This window comes from Macrobrachium rosenbergii, chromosome 4 (genome assembly GCF_040412425.1).
Source record: "Macrobrachium rosenbergii isolate ZJJX-2024 chromosome 4, ASM4041242v1, whole genome shotgun sequence".
Lineage (NCBI taxonomy): Eukaryota > Metazoa > Arthropoda > Malacostraca > Decapoda > Palaemonidae > Macrobrachium > Macrobrachium rosenbergii.
In genome coordinates this window covers 57,279,394-57,299,098 of record NC_089744.1, presented here as the reverse complement: position 1 = coordinate 57,299,098, position 19,705 = coordinate 57,279,394, and the positions used below count along the sequence as shown (strand labels likewise).

Below are 19,705 nucleotides of genomic sequence, written 5' to 3'. Positions count from 1 at the left end.
ACATGAAATGGGAGGATATGTGACTTCCTCAACAAATGGTATGGGCACCAACGTTGACACCCCCAAAATTCTTACCCTCCCTTCCTCGTGAGTAATCCCTTAGCGGATTTCATATTAACCCCAATATAATACCATCCTCTTCGACTTCTTGTTAGAAGCAAATCAAGTATATCCTGAAATATACTAGTGTTATGATTTATTCTTATACTTTCTGAATATATGGGAACAGAAAGGGTAAAGTACTAAATTTATTGGAAATTTTCAAAATCAGCAATATGACGCATCTGGTGAGAGAGAGAGAGAGAGAGAGAGAGAGAGAGAGAGAGAGAGAGAGAGAGAGAGAGAGAGAGAGAGAGACCTACTGCTACTTTTTCAGACCTCACTAGTAGAAACAAATGGACATATGAACAATTAAAGGGACAAATAAAATTGGATTTGGAGTAGACAGGAACTTCAGCCAGTCCCTTATCTTAAGGAAACGAAACTCACAGCCAGATGGAACAACCAGATGATATGACAGTTCTTCTGTCTTTCGCCTGTTTATTTTTTTTTTTACACATACCGCACCAACGCTTTATCACCATCATTATAAGCCTTGTCACCCTTCAGTTCTTTTCACTTGCAGATGACAAAGGTCAAGGTGGAGGCGTGCTGCCCATGCACCTCCAGCAAGAAGAGAACAATCCGATGAATAGGATAATGAGCTAAGAAAGGATCACCTCTTTTGATAATCGTAAAGCCAGATAACCAAAGGCCGTATCTCTCGTTTTCCAAAAGCAACAATACACAATTTCAAGCGAAAGCGACGCGTAATAGATAAAAACCAAAGACACAACATAACACACCTAATCAAATTACAAAGGCAGAACTGGACACCCACTCTAAGAACAAAGGCAGAATCGGAATCATAGCATAAAACGGGCATTAACATCGGGATAACAATGTCGGGGTTGTTATTGTAACCCAAAAGAAGGAATTAGAACAAATTTCACGCCCCTCCGGTTTATTTTTGTGTTTACAAAGGCACGATACGAGTGGGCCACCTGAGGAGAGCAAACCAAACATCATTAACCCACTGCGAGCGAAGGAGAGACGTTTAAAGTGTGTTCAAGAGCCACCCACAGATTAAGTGCCTGCTGGCTAAATACTTTCATGTTGCTGCAACCAATATATATATATATATATATATATATATATATATATATATATATATATATATATATATATATATATATATATATATATATATATGTATATATATAAATTTCAAAAGGCACTAGTAATGGAGGGACTCGAAATATTTGTCGAGATGTGTCCTTTCGTAATGTTACTGTATGCACATTCACGGATCCTCTATCGTTTTCTTTCTCGCCAAAAGATCGTTTCGTTAATGCTTCAACAGAAAACCTTTTAACCTTATTAACTCGGTAATCAGATGAGATTACTCACATTAAAATGTAGCCAACTACATGACTATGAAGTCCATTCCATAATTTGGCCACAGATGAAGTAAAACTTTTAGAAAACTTTGTGGCACAGAATCTCACATAAGGAAAGTCAGAACTACTACGTTACGGTTGGTATAGCCTGGAAACATCTGGATGTAAAGAATGGTCAGAATCAGATTTTACATTCACTTAATCCTGAGTTCTTAATATGCATAAATTAGCAGTAAGTCCTTTGAAAAATTACATTTTCCATATTCAGCGCGTCTGCAGAACAGTGCATTAGATACCAAAATACTTTAAAATATGCGAAACACTTCATTTTTGACAGGAAGAACCCGACATTTTTAATATCCTGGACAAGCCTCCATTACAAAACAAAATCACGCCATTCACAGCTATTTTGTGCGTGGGTATGTGTTACAATGAAAGCTAAGTGGCAGGCCACTTACTCTGGTAACACTTAAAAAATGCTATATTCCTTCCAATAAAGAAAGCGTTAATAAACGGATAAGCTCCCTTCCAGTTCAATGAAATCAACAGTTAAAGTATTGCTTTATTATTATGAAGCAACTATCCAAATATATTTGATGATGCACTACGCGTGAAGGCTGAATTTGTTTCCAAAGAAACGCAATGAGCAGAAACTTATTAGGAAATACGAGTATATTCTCTAACGTCTGTATTGTGCATAGAGTGACAAAGCAGATACTGTTGCAAAAACAATCGAACTGCACTGATCGATCCAAAAGTGTTTAAAAATAACACTATATCTTTGCTTTCGGAAACGTGCAAAGAAAAACTAAAGTGGTATTTGGAAGAGGGCGAGAGTGGGTCTGGGTTACAGTGAAATGGAATGGCAGACCTAAACAATACCTCATTAAGAAAGAAACAAATTCTATTTCAGTTTCCTTTCCATCACACAGTAAGAGGATCAATCTGAGGCAGGAAGACCATGAGAGAGAGAGAGAGAGAGAGAGAGAGAGAGAGAGAGAGAGAGAGAGTCAAGATGGGAGTCCAACATCACAATTCTTTCCCGAAGGAACCTACCCCCGTACCTCACCCATCGTCTTCACCAGCCACCCACGCCCACCCACCCATGACACATAACCTACACTTCTGTTGCCGCAGTGTCAGGTTCAAGGTAAAGACGAACATCCCTTTTCTCCCGGTTACAAAAACAAAAGCAAGAAGTCTTCACTCGCGATCACAACACTCCCCGGAATCTACGATTCAGACGCAAATGAAAAGAAATGCATGAAAATGTTCTTATGTATATATATATATATATATATATATATATATATATATATATATATATATATATATATATATATGTATGTGTATGTGTGTGTGTGTGTGTGTGTGTGTGTGTGTATGTGTATATCCCGGACCTCTGAAAGTGTTTTAGGGATGAAGTTGCTACCCCATGACCTGCCGCAAAGCGTTCGTAGTATTTCTGTGCCTTAGGGTTTAGTATTTGTTGAGTTGGTTTGTTTCTCTGACTGAAAGACTAGCGGTGTGGAAAGCGTGTTGCAGGAACCGATATTTTCCATTAATTAATTTAAAGACTGCCATGAAATAGCGGATCATCTTCATCCCATTACTGGAAATAAAATAGTTCTATAAGCTACGTAAAAAAAAGCAAATCAGGGAGGAATTTTTCAAAAATAGAAGTGAAAATAAGCAATGGGCGAATAAACAACGGACGAATAAACAAGAAGCTGAAATTTCAGCAGTACTTGTTACTAAAATATGAAGCGCTCAGTTGAAACAAACAATCTGAAGAATCTCTCTCTCTCTCTCTCTCTCTCTCTCTCTCTCTCTCTCTCTCTCTCTCTCTCTCTCTCTCTCTTCGGAAACCGAGCCTAATAACAATGTTTTGCATTCATGAGCACAAACTCATTAATAGTTGAAAATTCCAACCAAAACAAGTCTTGTATATAAAGTTTATGATCTGTTTCGTTGCTGAGGATACTGCCGTGGTTCACTTAACAATGCTTTTATTGACTTTGATGATATAAATGTACTTATAAAAAAAGAAAAAAAAATCAACAACAAATCCCGCACATAGTAAGTTAAATGTACTCATTTTGCACGGCGGTTTTAACCGTCCTCGAATCATATTCCTTTCATGCAAATTTAAGACCATCAAAACAAGATTTTTACAAATGTATACACAATACGTGCACAGAGGGTAAGTTTGAAAATTAATCAAAATAATACTAAAAAACATATACCCTACAGAGAAAACACTTAAGCCAAAAAATGCTCCAGCTCTGGCTGATTTTCTCGAGTTCACTTTATTTCCACCTATGTGCAGCCATCATTTTTGATTACTACTCTGTACGTTCTAATGCACAACTGACTGCTGCTCCACGGTGTGAACATCTTCCTAGTTAACGTGCAAACCGCTGCCACCGGTAATCAATGCCTTGACTTTCTCATGTTGCTGGGAAGTAACTGTTCTTAAGAACACGTTGAAAACAGGGTTATTCAGTCAAGAGGTAATTACACGTCCGCAGTAATCAGTTTGACGGGAGTCCCTGGTAAACGTTGGTTGGCGTGCTTTCGTAACCAAAATGGGTGTGGTTGCACACACACACACACAACTAAAAAAACGAATAATATAAAAAGCAGTGTACCTGTGGAGCAAATGCTGAATCCATTCCCCGGGCTACCGAGGTGTAATTGGTACGTATCCGTCATCGTTAAAGAACCGTACAGATCGAGTACTTTGCAATGATTTTTAATGTCTCATTGATTAAATAATAATAGGTATATATCATGTACAAAATAAAAATATCTCATGTATGGGACATTTCATAACGAAGAACCAATAGGATGAATCAACTATAATAGCCTCAGTTAATGTTCTGAAGAGTATAGGTTGCTACTGACTTTCGATTCGTTCTGGGGCTAAAACTAAGCACACACACGTTTTCCAGGATTAATGTAGGAAATTTCAATTTCATGTCGTCAAAAGAGTGACCCTGCTAACCATACAAAACCCAGTCATATAAAACCAGACATGACAATTCGTAATACATTATCAAAACTGATTTTTGTTTGTTGCATCTCAGCAATGTGAAAATGAGACAGAACCCAAATCACAAATGTCACAACACTAGTCGCAAGCCGGATGTCATTTTAAAAACCACTTCACGGGACCTGCCATGCTAAGGCAACACTTCAACCGCTCAAATCACATCAATTTTTCACCATTCCCAACACTTGGCTTTTACTAAACACAACCTTTCCATCCATCTGTCTCCCAGCCCTTCGTTAGACATCATCAGTCGCCCAGCCCAGTCAGCCGGCGACCCCAAAGACTCCACTCTCAACCTCCTCCTTCAATCTTTTATCTCGCGAGACCTGAACACGGATTCCCCGTTACTAACTACTCTGTGGAAGGGATCGCCGGATATTTATATACATTCTACTTTCCTTCTCAGGTCCCTTACCCAAAGTCGCACATTTTTTGTTCAGATGACACAAGCTTTTTCTTCTTCGTATTATTATTGCCATTAATAAGTATTAATAGGTAATTGTCTATAATACTACTATTATTGATATTTTTCACTGTTTTTTTTTGGAGGAGGACTAAGCTAAGTCTATCTAGTAGAAAAACATACTAGACCTTCAAAATCATTCAAAACGTTAGAAATTCTCATGACGACTATAAACCTCATCGAAGAATCATTTCAACGGATTCTGAATTATTTTTAAGTACGAGAGAGAGAGAGAGAGAGAGAGAGAGAGAGAGAGAGAGAGAGAGAGAGAGAGAGAGAGAGAGAGAGATTTCTATTAACATTTTTTATAATAAATAAACAGGTATTTAGACACATTAATACTAATTTAATACTTGAGCACACGAGCACACAACACAATGAATATTTGGTCAATAAAAACACAGGTGAACGTAAAAATTGGACAGGAAATACACCAAAGATAATTCACTCAGTTAATATCAATACTGTGACAATTTTTATATAGCCTAGAGTTTTTTCCCACTAAGATACCATTAATCCTATCGACCCTGGATTGTACTGTAATTTAGCTTTCTCTCTCTCTCTCTCTCCCCATCCTCCACTCTCTTCCGTGATTCCTATTCCCTTCATTCTTCTTAAAGTAGGAACACATTTAAAGTTCCTTTCTTTTTTCCTCGTTCCTCTTTAGGGCCAGGCTGCACAAGAACACCGTGATGTTAATTTCGTCAGCCTTTTCATTAAAAAAAAAAATCAATTCTCCTCGGCATCCGCTCACCACAACGTTTCAACGGCATCCGAACATAATATTTTGATAACGGCGCTTGAGAGGAAATAATACAGCGTCACAGCAGTTATCGGTACCATGAATAGAAGCACCTTTTTTTTTTTTTTTTTTTTTTTTAACATCCGGATGATCATGACATGGAATGACTGCCGGTGCCGGCCGGACAGACAAATAGCGCATGACGTCAGGCTCAGCGGAAGGGAAGACGATAACAACACTGAAGATGGCGACACCACCGCTGGAAGAAGCTGCATGACCCCTTTTTAGTTTTTTGCTGATGCTAAAGGAGGCAAGGGTTTATTTATATGTGTGTGTGTGTGTGTGTATACATACAAACACACAACCACACACACACACATATATATATATATATATATATATATATATATATATATATATATATATATATATATATATATATATATATATATATATATATATATATATATATATATATATATATATATATATATATATATATATATATGTACTCACTCTGTCTTGCTGTGAATAAAAATTTATACTCGTGTTTGGATCACAACGAGACTGAGTTCTCTCTTTACCGTCCTCCTACCCATCAGGTTGCGCGTTGAGAGGGACATTTAACTTTCGCGAGTATAGCTCATCCAGGACCCACCAAGATTCATCTCGGCTGGGCGGGAATTACCTCGTCGAGACTCATAGATAAAGATGATTTGGGGTTTACTTTTGAAGGAGTGCTGATCAGTCACATCTGTTCTCTCTCTCTCTCTCTCTCTCTCTCTCTCTCTCTCTCTCTCTCTTAATCCTCAGCTGCAACCCACAACAGTTGCCAGATAAAAGGTACAGAGTTCACTGCTGAGTTCAACACAGGCATACCCGATTTTAAAGGAAACGTAATATGTTGTTCTTTTCATAGGCCAGTTCGTGGATCGAACCGGATCCTTCGGTAGTGAGCTGAGACTGGTACACTGCGCCACGAAGAACAGCACAGAGAGAGAGAGAGAGAGAGAGAGAGAGAGAGAGAGAGAGAGAGAGAGAGAGAGAGAGAGAGAGAGTTCCAAATATGCAATAATTTTTTTTCGAAAAATAGCCAAACGACGAGCTATCCCACCAGTATCAAAAGGTTGATAATATAACATTAAATACCGTCTGAAATCAGTACTGACAGCTGCTAATATTTCAGTATCAAGCTTTACCATACATTTCATGATTATATATATGTAAACTTTTTACCTACCAATCTATCAACGTATTCTTAAATCTATGTATCTTCGATTATAAGGGCTAAGTCATTTAAATGCACACGAACTCTATTTCAGTTTTCCTCCATTTTCCGAGCCAAAATCTAACAAGTCCTATTTATGGCTGGAAATGGATACGCATTTAGCAAAAGTAATTAATATGCACATGCACACTCACATTTTCGTGCCCTGAAATCAAATTTACAAACATGTACCCGAAGCGACAATGCCAGTATATAGGTCCCTCTACGGCTCAGTGGCCTTGACCACTAAGCGGAAGCCTATAACACTTGGCCGCTTTCACTACGGGCCATTTGACTGCTACGGGAAGAGGCCTATGGTACATTATGAAGCTATAACTTTGGTATGTTATTTATCTACATTTTGGCTAAAAAAAAATGAAGGTCCGGTATCAACTATTACAAATTTATAAAGCAAAGTTTAAGAATCTATTTAAAATTTCCAATTTTAAAACGAAGGGTTTGGGGCGCTTAAGGCAGCTTTAACATGGTCGTATAAGGAAAACCGCAAGAGTCTTCCTGCCCTCATCCCTACCAATTCCCCCTTTCCTCGCGCCCCCTCCTCAACACCGTCGAAAAACACCTTACTTCACATTCATTCTCATGGAGGCGTAACGCGCGAAATAAAAGGCCTTCCTGCAGCAATTTGCAAGTGCCAAACTTGCCGTAATCTGACGTTAATGAATACCTTTTCTCAAAAGCGGGTCACGTGGAAATTCTTGCTTCTCGGCTTGCAAATAAAATTCAGCGGAGACGTAAAACTAATGAACGAACTTTAAGTCAAAGTGCAATTTTAAGAAAAGTAATATATCGTTAGTGGTGGGGGCTAACAATCATTTACATAAGATTTGTAATGAACGCATCTACATGCAGATGTGTGTGTGTGTGTGTGTGTGTGTGTGTGTGTGTGTGTGTGTGTGTGTGTGTAAGAGATTCAATAACACCGCATAATTAAGATCCTAGACAATATTTCATAATTCTTCCGCCTTCCTTCTCTATGAAGGGCTGCACCTCTTCTTCCTTCTTTCCTCCCAAGGAGTAAACAATGAGGTCATGAGTGCAGTAGTGGCAACCAAGCGGAAACAGTAAACAATTACCTGAGCGGACATAATGATCGAGTTATTATGATTACTAGGTCGACACACAGTCAGTCTGTCAGTCAGTCAGCCTACCCGGCTCCCTTCCCTCCAACGCCTCAGGGGGCCATCCCTTCACAGAGACCCTTAGTTTTCTTAAACAAAAAAATCTATTTCATTTGGGTTGCTCCAAGGGACATAATTCTGGATAATGAGACAAAGAAGATTTTGAACCAAACAGATTCGTACAGGACATTCCCCTTTTCCACATAAAAAAATACCAGGTTTATATTAGTTTTTCAAGACGGACAAATTTAAACTGTTCTCCATTTATTATATAGCACTCATAAATTACAGGCCGTCTTACCCTCGTAAATAAGTAAATAAAAGTAAATGAATGAACATTTTATGACACCAGGCATACATAAACAAAACCGCAGAGGGGACGATGTGGAAAAAAACGACAAAACATGATTGCACCACAAAATTCATGCACACCTCAATGTTAACATACCGGCAGCGAGCCACAAATCTTCACCGAGTTCTCATCATTTTTTCAAGCACTGCGCTTTTCGTCCATCTCTCACACCAAATCACACCTGAATCGGTCAGAGCACGACGACTGCAGTGTTGCAGGACGAATTCCATGACGATACCAGCGTTATACGACATATGTCCAGAAAATGAAGAAGAAACCAAAGTTATTATGAATTGTCAAGGCGTCATCTTCCACGTTAAACATATTATTATCAGGGTGAGTTGCAAGAATTTGATATATTCAAAAGGGTAACTACAAGTCTCAAAACGCAGCCCCTAACAACCACCGCCCCCCCACCTCCCAATTACCACCACGACTAACACAAACCCCTTCCCGAACCTTCCCATCCGTTCACGACTGACTTACGAAGTTTCGTGAGCCAATAACCACCATGTCATGTCCGGAGGGGCGTATTGCGAAATCAGCACATGACGGAAAATGTATGGAGAATCTAACGTTACTACCATCTGCCCTGCGGCCGGATGTATTATTTCAACAGTAATAACAGCACGTGTCCTTTACATTTGGTTTAACACACTCGAAAGCGTTATCAAATCTTTTACTATTTCCAGAACAATTAATGCGCAAACACAAAAATATCTGCATTGTGCAGAATCAAATATTTTTATGAGTTGTACGCATCTGGGCTAAGATTATAATAAAGAAAAAGAAAATAAATATGCACTGTGTAAAATCCAGTATTGTCATGAAACAGGCATTTGGGCTAAGATTAAAATATAGAAAACAAAATATATTAACATGAACAAAACACTGACATTATACGAAAACTGTGACTCAGTAAAACAAAATGCAATCTATCATTAGACAAATTTAGACTGACTGGTAGATAAAGTGCAGCAGTTTTGGATATAAAAAAAATCGAAGTTTTCTGAAAGAGGAACAGGGTGAATATAAAAACGGAATAAGCAAATGTTTCAAATGAATGATAAAAAAAACATGATCCATTTAGATGGAATTTTGACAAAAATTCCATCTAAATGGATCTTTTTTTCACGTTTTCTTTTTTGATGTTTTCATGTTTTCTTTTTTTGGTGTTTTCTGAGCTGTTTTAACAAAAAGGCTCAGAAAACATCACTGATCCATAGTTTTCGGAATAACAGCAACAACAACAAAAAAATAATAATAATATAGGAAGCAAACAAACCCTCTTTTGAGCATGGCTGCATCGTGCGAATTAATCTTACACTGAGTCTTCTTAGTTTTCTTTCTTTACGACTTTTCTCTTCACTAATGTTGGTCAACAACTGGCCAATGTCCATACTTCGGCAAAGAGTATTATATTAACAGCACTTGTATACAGAATGAAACTGCTATACAAACGGTGTTAATATTTTTCTTTGCCGAAGTAAGATCTTTGGCCAGTGTTTGACCAATATTTACGAAATAGAGAAACGAGTCATAAGGAAAATTGATAAGATTCAATATAAGAATAATTCGCACGATGCAGCTATCTTTTTAACAAATTAATATAATTATAATGAAACAAATTTAGTGACCACAAATTACCTAAGGTGACGAAAGAATAAGCCACCAAACGTCAAAATTTCCAAGAAACTAGTAACCTATGTACTACATCTGTGCCTCAACAGATTATTATGTCATCGTTAATAACGATTATGAGGAAAGAGACACAACACTTAGTAATAAGTAGAAATACTGCCAATTCATTGTTGTCTTTATGGAGGCCATGGTGATACGGTCAAGGAAATCATGAACAAAGTTTGCCAACTCATATACCCCGTGGGAACACAGCTGCTGCTACCGAACTGTCAACCGCTCGTCCTCCAGGAGATTTAGATCGACCAGATTCACAAATTTATGAGCTTGCGCGATACAAGAGCTTTCTGAAAATAACCCAGATGAGCCAAAATAGCCGAGTTTAATCTTTCGGAAGAATGCACGGTCCCCAGACAGACTTCTGAAAACTATAAGTGGCAAGCAACAGATGAGGTTTTTCTGATTTTTCTGCAGTTCACTTTGCCAACTCTTATAGTTTCTTGACAGCTTGAATTTTTTTAAATTTAAATTCATCAACCCATTTCCATACAGGGAGGATAAAAACCGCAAAGAACTTTTTCCCTACAGATATAATTTCTTTTAACTTGAGAATAAGCAGAAAATGACGTTCCCATCACTTCAATAAATAATTAACAGGTCTACGTTGGAACACCACACAGTTAAAACATTTTTCCAAAGTGCCGCATTAAATGGATTTCGGCACACATGAGCAATCAGAGTGGGAGTTTCTGTGATTACTCCATCGCTCCTAAAACCGCCGAGGGCTAATACGGTAAACCCTACACCAAGCTCTACTCTGACAGGAGTGGGGATGGGGTGGGAAGAGAGGGGTAGGATGATTTAGGTAAGGGAAGACCTCCACCACTGCCACCAAGTTCAATAGCTCTGAAGAATTGCCCCCACACTCTTACCGCATCTACTGGCCCACCTCTCAGGAATTACTAGCGGTTGTCTATCAACCATTATGTTCTCGCTTATTTAATTCTTTAAAACAACTTCTCAATATATAAACGATTAAGAACAGACTCAGATGAAGGCGCACTTATATGGGATATACTCTTGGCCACACGAGAGGACCCATAAAATTCCTAATGTTAATCTATGGTTTGTACGTACTAATATAAGTGCCCAAGGCTATGAAACAAAAGGAAGACATTTTTGGACAGTATTCGCCTGCTATGATTATGGGCGCAGAGAGAGAGAGAGAGAGAGAGAGAGAGAGAGAGAGAGAGAGAGAGAGAGAGAGAGAGTACTGTAGTCATTAGAAAGCTATAGCCAGCTCCGCGGGATAGTTCCGCTCGGGATGAAAATAAGGGCGTGTAAAACAAAAACAGAAAATAAAAATAAAACCTCCATCCTCATTTCACCTGGAAATTAACCTCTGCTGCTTCAAACCAACTGAAAGGCTGATGCAATATCAGAGATGGTAAGTTTAGATTTAATTTAGATCCTCTTTCCCAAAATTATCTTTCCTCTCCTGTCGTCGTCATGGTCACATTCTGTTCGAGGTTGACTGTCAACAATTCGACAGTGCGATACATTTTTTTTTTAACGTTAAGCTTTCCAAAATCAATCGTCCTCCACGTTCGAGTAACTATCACAGACATCCATTGAATTCGATGGACTCTGATAACTAAAAGTAAATTTTTTCAAATGCTTTTACGTGCACAAGTGAGAAACTGAGTTTTTATTGCAACTTTCTCATAATATTACGGTATATTAATACTCATCACTGCCTATGGTTTCTTATAAGAAAAGCAGTAACGTTAATATAAAAAGGTACAAAAGCGAATACAAGAGACTTTTCAAATTAGTTGTGGTGCTCTATAACTGTTACAAGCAATACATTTCCCATAAAAGCAAGGATATATAATCTATACATTCCGACAACCTCTTTCTATAAAAACGTTTTATAAATGGTCACCCCTAAATAATTCTAGCAATTCTACCACCGTGCAAGGGTCTTCTGGAACCCTTGTATTGCGGAATAAGAGATTCTGCAAGAAAACTAAACTAAAAGATATCTGACACCAGGATCTCAGGAGCAGGTTAACAAAAGAGGTAAGTAGCTTGGCTTTTAAAGGAGATAATAAGGAAGAGCCTTGTTTACACGTAAGAGACGATGCCTTCTCTCATTCTTCTTCTCGGAACAATTTTCTGTGGGTGTTGATAAAAAAAAAATGCAAGTTATAATGCTCTAATTCACACGATTTCATTTTTTCGCATTTATATAAAAATAAAGTTTTCAAATCAAATAAGTCCTTGAAATGTAATGTGGGTACATTAATTTCAAGGACTTATTTTGCTAACAAAATATTGAAAAGAACAAACGTAAAAATTTATAACTTTTCGAGGATAAATAAAGTTTTAGGCTTTATACGAACTTTGTAAGATTCATATGCATGGATGTGTGTGAGAGAGAGAGAGAGAGAGAGAGAGAGAGAGAGAGAGAGAGAGAGAGAGAGAGAGAGAGAGAGAGAGAGAGAGAGAGATGACATTCAGTTGAAATCACAAAAATGTAAAATATTTGCAAAAGTAAACACAGCATCTATGAAACTCATTAATGAGGCATTAAAACAAACAAAATACGGGTGACTTGAACACAACACGGAACAAATCTAAAGAATCAAAGACGACCCATCAAACCCGAAAAAACACCTACAACATTTCAATCACAAGGAAAGCGACAGAGCATCCCTGAGGAAATGAGTACAGAGCAGCTAGTGTGTCATTTCACAGAAGTAATAACAGTCGCCGACTCGCAAGAGAAAGCAGATCACATCATCTTGCGCGCTGCCAGGTAATATGAAATATGGCTTAATGAGCTCGTAAACAGATCACAAGCACACACACACACACAGGTAAATGCTAATGACGTACATAAGTAAATGAGACTATGCCAAATGGTTCATGTCTGACTGAGAAACCAGATCCCCCCCTTGATACTAGGGTACTAAGATGATACCAGGGCACCGAAATGAAACTGATTTTCAAACGATGTATGAGCAGGTCTCTGTTCTACAGCTTTTGGTTCCAGGTCGTAGCAGCCATTTAGAAACGTGACTAATAACTGGCTGGATGTGATATGAACTTCCGGCGAATAAACTACAAGAAAATAGCACTTACTAAAAAGTATGAAAAATTACTTGATAAATTTATCACTCGGTTCAGTTCTTCCTTACCAACCCAAAACCAAACAACAGTAATCTTTGTTGTGCTGCCATACTCCGTAAGCCTGCTATTTGTGTACCAACGTAAGGAGGGAAGAGTGTTCAGGCCCAAAGGAGCCCAAAGGGTCTAGTTTCTAATGGGCGGTCATACACATACGCACGCGCGCACACATACACACACACTACCCTCCGGCATGAATAGGGCCCCTTGAACAAGGAGACTCGTTGGAACAAGTCTTCCAATAAATTATTGTTTTCTATTATTATAATAATAAAATTAAAGACCGCAATCTTAACAGACTCTGTTAGGAGGGCACCAAAAACCTTAGCATTTTTTTTCTTGAGGATGCAAACATATGTGTAAAAGTTTAAATATGACTTGTGCCGGGACAAAAACTACATATATTCTTGCTTTTAGAATAAGGCATTGAGATACAACTGCCATATTCATAACAAATGACTGACACTTGTTTAATTGGCTGCACTGTGCACTCATATTTCTGAGCTTTTGCCTGCAACTTGATAGCATACAATAAAAAGAATATCCTGAGTCACATAAATGTCACATTTTTCTTTACGCTTCTGACGTTACGAAAAAATATCTGACACTATAACATAACATTCTCGATGCGGTAGTCAAAGTACGATCCTAGATACCGTACGTATGCTTGCCCATCAGGTAATTAAAGGCAATGAGTCAGAGGAATGCTTGGAGCAGGAGTCATGAATTAGCATGGAGACTAATTCATGGAAGGAAAGAAGAACAGAAAAAGATCAAATCAAAAGTATGTTGAAGCATAACACACGCGGAACGACCATAACAGAAAATTCGGTCAAGTGATCACTTGCTGCAATTATCTTTGAACGTTTTTTTTATATTTTAACATTAGTTTTTCTCCAAGGTGTTGTAACTGATATAAATATGGAACGTTTACACAGGCGTGTCTACCTGCACATGCATGCATATGGATATTTGTATGCACTGGAATACCAAAAATAAACCTGCCTGCGATACTGATATCAATCGTAGCTGCAAGAAACGCGCATGCGTACCCTCAAGAACTATAAACAAGTGGAGAAGAATCTAAACATCGTGACTCGAATTTCCCGAGGGAAAAATGCGGATCAAATATTAGGTTTCTTCTTCCTTGGCACACAATCACCATCCCCTTCCCCCTGTGCTCATAGCAGTTCCCTAAGGAACAATTAATTAACGAATAACTACGGATAAACAGCACTCGTGATTTGCTGGCGCGGAGGCTTTGTAATTCTTGGATAAGATTTCCAACAGGAACTGTACATGTAACACACATACATACATACACATATGTATATGTGTGTGTGTGTATAATGCATGGAGAGGTGACGACCCATTCGCCTACCTACTGAACGTGTAACCAGCTAAGTGGGAGCCGTGGCCAAATTGTGCAGCGCTCGACTCACACTTGTAACTCCGTGGATAGTTGCCGGCCTTCTGCCCACCAGTCCACCCAGCTGTAAATGGGAAGCAAACTCTCGTGGGATTAACAAAAAGAGCTTGGGGCTGCCAAGACTCATCCCAAAAAGGGATACGACGCAAAAAGAAAAGAGATTTTGGTATAAGATTCCAAGCTCAACGCCCATGAGTAAGCCGGCATCTGGTGTTTCTGGTCGGTCACACGTCCAAGTACCGATCAGACCCAACGCTGTAAAGTTGTCTAGCCTTCACTGATAGGAATACTTGCGGTACAGCAGATGCGTTACTGGAGTCGCCAATACGTGTGCACGGTTGCTTACGCCAAGAGAGTTAAAATGTTAACTTCTCTAGAGTATAAAAAAACCTCCGTCAGTCAAATCACGTATATAATTCATAAATATTGACCTAAACCTTTACCTAACCAATGAAAATTTTTTTCCCGTTTCCTATGTTTTCTCTTTTGACATCGTAAATTCGCATTCTATCCGGGCTATAGCCAGGAGGGCAAACAAATTTGTTAGTGCGGCTTCAGTGTTGCGAACAAAAAGTACAAGTTCCGGTGAGTTTTTACTTCGTTTCTGAGTCAATGGTGGGTTATAATAGCGTGGTGTATTCTTCCTATCCACTGATCCAGGTGCATTTAGGCCTTCAAAGGTTTCGCTGTTTAAAGGGAAACGCATTGCTCACTCTCTATTGCGGTGTGCTATAGCAATTAATAACAACACAAAGCACAATACTGACTACTATACATACCATTGATTCGTGGAAGAAATGAACACTTTGTGAAAGTTGCCTTATGTCAATGAAAATGAGAAGTTGAACTTTAAAAACTTTGAGAAAATCAACCTAAAAAGACTAGATGATTGCTTAAGCACCCTAAGAGAGCTGTTAATCAGCTCAGTGGTCTGGTTAAACTAAGGTATACTTCTCCATAGTCAAACTTTAAAACATACTTTGTCCTAGGAAATATCCACCAAGGTTTCAGATAAGTGGTACTTTTTGACTCTGGTAGTGCAAGAAATAATAAAAATATGACTACTGGACAAAGGGAAAGCAACTAAAGCAATGTGGACTAAAACTCAATCTCAAGCATGCTGAAAAAGACACTGAATGCCATCCATTCTGGGGTTTTTGCCGGGGCAGTGACTTTTTTTTTTTTTTTTTAATTTCTTTCCGTTTGCCCAGAGCGAAGCTATATTAACAAGGACGCCATTCTTGAACTTTCGTTCTCCTATCATAGTCCCGCTATGCTGTCATTCGAGGTCAAATCCGGGTAATTATATAAATATGAATAACATTTACATCAATATAACTATGATGACTGTGCCGTTACAATGACATGCAGGCAGGCAGCCAGGTCAGTAACATGCACTGGCAAGGTGAAACCCAGAAAAGTGGATAAGAATGGTGGAAAAGAATTTTGTAGAGCGGATCGTTCTCCCGTTCACGGTAAGTCTGCCTTGATGGGGTCCAATTTTTGGTGGAGTTGGGGTGGGGAGAAAAAAAGACATCTGACCACCAACAGTACAAAAGTAATCGCTCTAAAGTTTGGTTGAGATGTTATGAGCGTGACGAGCTCTAGTATTAACCAGCAAAGTCACGTGCAGTTTCATCCACATGAGAGAGAGAGAGAGAGAGAGAGAGAGAGAGAGAGAGAGAGAGAGAGAGAGAGAGAGAGAGAGAGAGAGATTCCAATGGGTGACAAACTACGGCAGTCTTGCAGAAAAAACAATGTACAAGCTCAGTGACTTTATAAGAAGTAAAATATTCTTAAATTTTAACTCAAAATACTAAAATAACCCTTATTTACAGAGCTTTTGCATTTTCTTAAGAATGTTAATAAAATTAGAATTACAGATCCCTTACAAGATTATGAATGAATGTACGCACACTCATATGCTGAAGCTCAAATTCATAAGCATACTGCAGATATGCAAATTTACGCAAATATGTATGAACGATTCCATGTACCTGAACCCCTCCTTCCCCTGCACACTCTCCCCGCCTCACACTCACAAGCAAACATCATGACTGCAATGACATCAAGTCAGACGAAGGACAAAAGTAAGATGCGGTGACAAGATACAATGAAAAACTAATTAAGTCTCATCCATGCCTGTCAACCCGGCACCTTCCCTCCTCGCCCAGAAGTGGAGAGAGAAGAGAGGGTTCCTTCCAAGACATCATTCTTTTTTGCGTTTTGTTGGAGACGATTCCAACTCTCTTCCTATCTTTACAAAAGTGGGCAAGATGACTAAGTTGCCGGTTTAGTAAGCCTAGACTTAGCAGCTAGAACGGCAACTGGAACATTAGCAATTCATTGAAAATTTACGTGCAGAATGTGTCTTTACAATTACTATCAACTCTCTCTTTACTCTTCACCTGAAAATTAGTACACTTTCATGTGTTTTGAACATTAAAAAATTTCGAGACCAGCTTAGTCACGCTAAGTGAATCGCATCTTCAATTATTAAAATGAATTAACCATTGCATTTCTAAATAAGGGAAACCCTAAACGCAGACGTGACATCATTGACATTTCTTATTTACCAAAAAACTGAAGCCATAACTAAGTATCACTAACATCCATATTCCTAAATACCAATAAATCACAAATGGAAGTGTCTTCCATTCCTTCAAATGTGCAATTGCATATGTACACGGAATTGTCTAATACCCACAAAAAATCATACTTGGAAACCATCATCTACTTCATGCAGTGTTTTTTATTGCTTATAAGTACTTGAAACAACTATAAAGTCACCATAAACAACTCTATCAAGAAATATTAAAACTTCAGAGCTGAACCGGCAGCCTTCATGAAATATCAACTCTTTCCAAGACCTTGTAATACAAGTAAAACCAGGGAGAGTTATCACTGACACCAGTACAGGGTGACCTGGAATCAAACCGAGATACAAAATCATTAGTGGTCCAGCGGTTCATTTGAAGCCAACCGTAGCACGTTCTCCAAAACAGGGCTGTTCAATAAGAACCATTTATAAGCGACTTCAACGAGTCAGCACCGCACAGCAACACTAATTGTACATTTTTTTTTTTCACAAGCAACACACACATACACTAGAACACATAAAAACACAAAGAAATTCATCAAAATACCAAAGTTACACTTGAAAAAGAACACAAATCTCATCAACACACTATCGCATCTTCCTTATTCGGTGAAAGGTCCTATCGGGGGAAAGGCTCCTCCTCCCACAGAGAGAGCCTGAGTTGAGCTGCTTTCGACTCGCTACTCCTCGCTAGACTGACGGCAATCCGGACGCCGGAGTCTCTCTCTCTATCTCTCTCTCCCTCTTCCTTCGTCCGTTGAATCTCTCTCTCTCTCCCCACTCTCTCTCTCTCATGTTCATCGCATCCTCTCTCTGTCTCTCTGCCTCATAGCTTAGCTTGTAGTATTTATTACTGATCGGCCCCAAAAGCCTCTCATTACAGACCCATAAAAGACTCAATGAAACCGCACTGCAATTAAATTTGTGATACTCGGAACCGAAAATAAATGGATTACATAAATTTAAGAACTGACTAATTAGATGGATGGAAGCATAATTAAATCCAGATGTAGTGACTTTCGAGTGTCATTTCTTGTTCTTTGCTTCTGTGTGGAATTACAAAAATTCATTTTTTTTCTTCAGACAAAAGATGACAAAAAACTGTTTCCTCAAAATTACTTTGTTACGCTCTTCAAATTACAAAGAGACCTTTGAGTTTGTGTGGGAGTTTTATTCATTTACTCAAAATAATCTGCAATACACATTACAACTTGGCAAAAAGTATGTTTGGTGCAACCACCGCTATTTCAAGATCGGGAAATCCAATTGCGTAGAAAATGAAGTTTCCAAAAATGTATTCAACGGCTCATAAAAGCCCTAAACAAAAATTCTTAACAAAATTCTCTTTCTTTTTATGGCAGTTTCAATTAGCTATTATTTTGGATATTGCCAAAGAAAAGATAAATATTATTTGATGACTTTCTCTGCCGATTTGTCTCAAAAACGTAATCAACTAATGTACAATTTTATTAAAAATCTAAATGTATACATAATATATGAAATGACATGAAATGGAACGATTATCATATTGGTTTGCTGTGTCGAAACTATCAACTAACTGCCGGAAAAAAAAATATAGAAATACAATTTTATTCTTAATTCCAGTCAATTTAAGACAGTGGATTTTCCGCTAAATATATTCTTTACTGAAAAAAAGTATTTTCTATATTGTGCATAATAATAATAATTCGTCTTGAATTACATTCGTATCTTCGATACACAAATTATAAGGATGATTTGCCCTCATTAGCCCAACTTTTTACTTGACGCCTTTCCCTCTGGTAATTGGCAATTGGTTATCGTAAGCAAAGTGATCTCGAAAGTGGAATTTTATACCGAACATCTGTATTGTAATAAAAACATTAGATACTTAAGCATTCGCATTCACCTCTAACAACGAAGATTGAAAAAAAATAATTATGACGGGATTCTTGAAGTACATCTGATATACTCGAACATATTTTTACAGATACTAGAAGTTACACAAAATCCTCTCGGGTTTCAGTTTTCCTACAGAACTGTTGTTTACCCCCACTAACATATTAATTTTAATTTTACCAATAGACAAATGGAAATTACTGAACCAAAAGCTCTACAATTCAACTCTATGTATACAGACTAAAAATGTAAAAGCAATCCATTCTGTGCCATTTAACTGGCCAAACAGTATTTTCTTCATTCGTGGGGAAAGAGCTGCAGTACCATAAGAACTGCTTTGGAACTTTCGTTCGCTCACCATGTTCTCGATTTAGATATTCTACCTTAGACAGTTCAACCTTTGAGAGGAAATCAGAACAGCTTTAAGTTACCATTAACTATTCATAATTACCCCAGTTGCACTGGAACCCACAACGTGCAACAATACTGAATACGTTTGGATACGGTCCTGT

The 19,705-nt window shown here is 38.2% G+C and overlaps 2 protein-coding genes across 2 annotated transcripts in view; both read right to left on the bottom strand.

Moving 5' to 3' along the window:
• The window catches only part of LOC136834880 (uncharacterized), a 24,605-nt gene extending 6,524 nt beyond the window's left edge, over positions 1 to 18,081 (bottom strand). The window contains exon 1 of the mRNA XM_067097702.1: positions 17,905 to 18,081. The gene's annotated coding sequence lies outside the window, so the exon portion shown is untranslated. The remainder of the gene's footprint in view (positions 1 to 17,904) is intronic.
• LOC136837770 (uncharacterized) overlaps positions 1 to 19,705 on the bottom strand; it is a 1,038,075-nt gene that overhangs the window by 63,197 nt on the left and 955,173 nt on the right. The gene's annotated exons all lie outside the window — the stretch shown is intronic.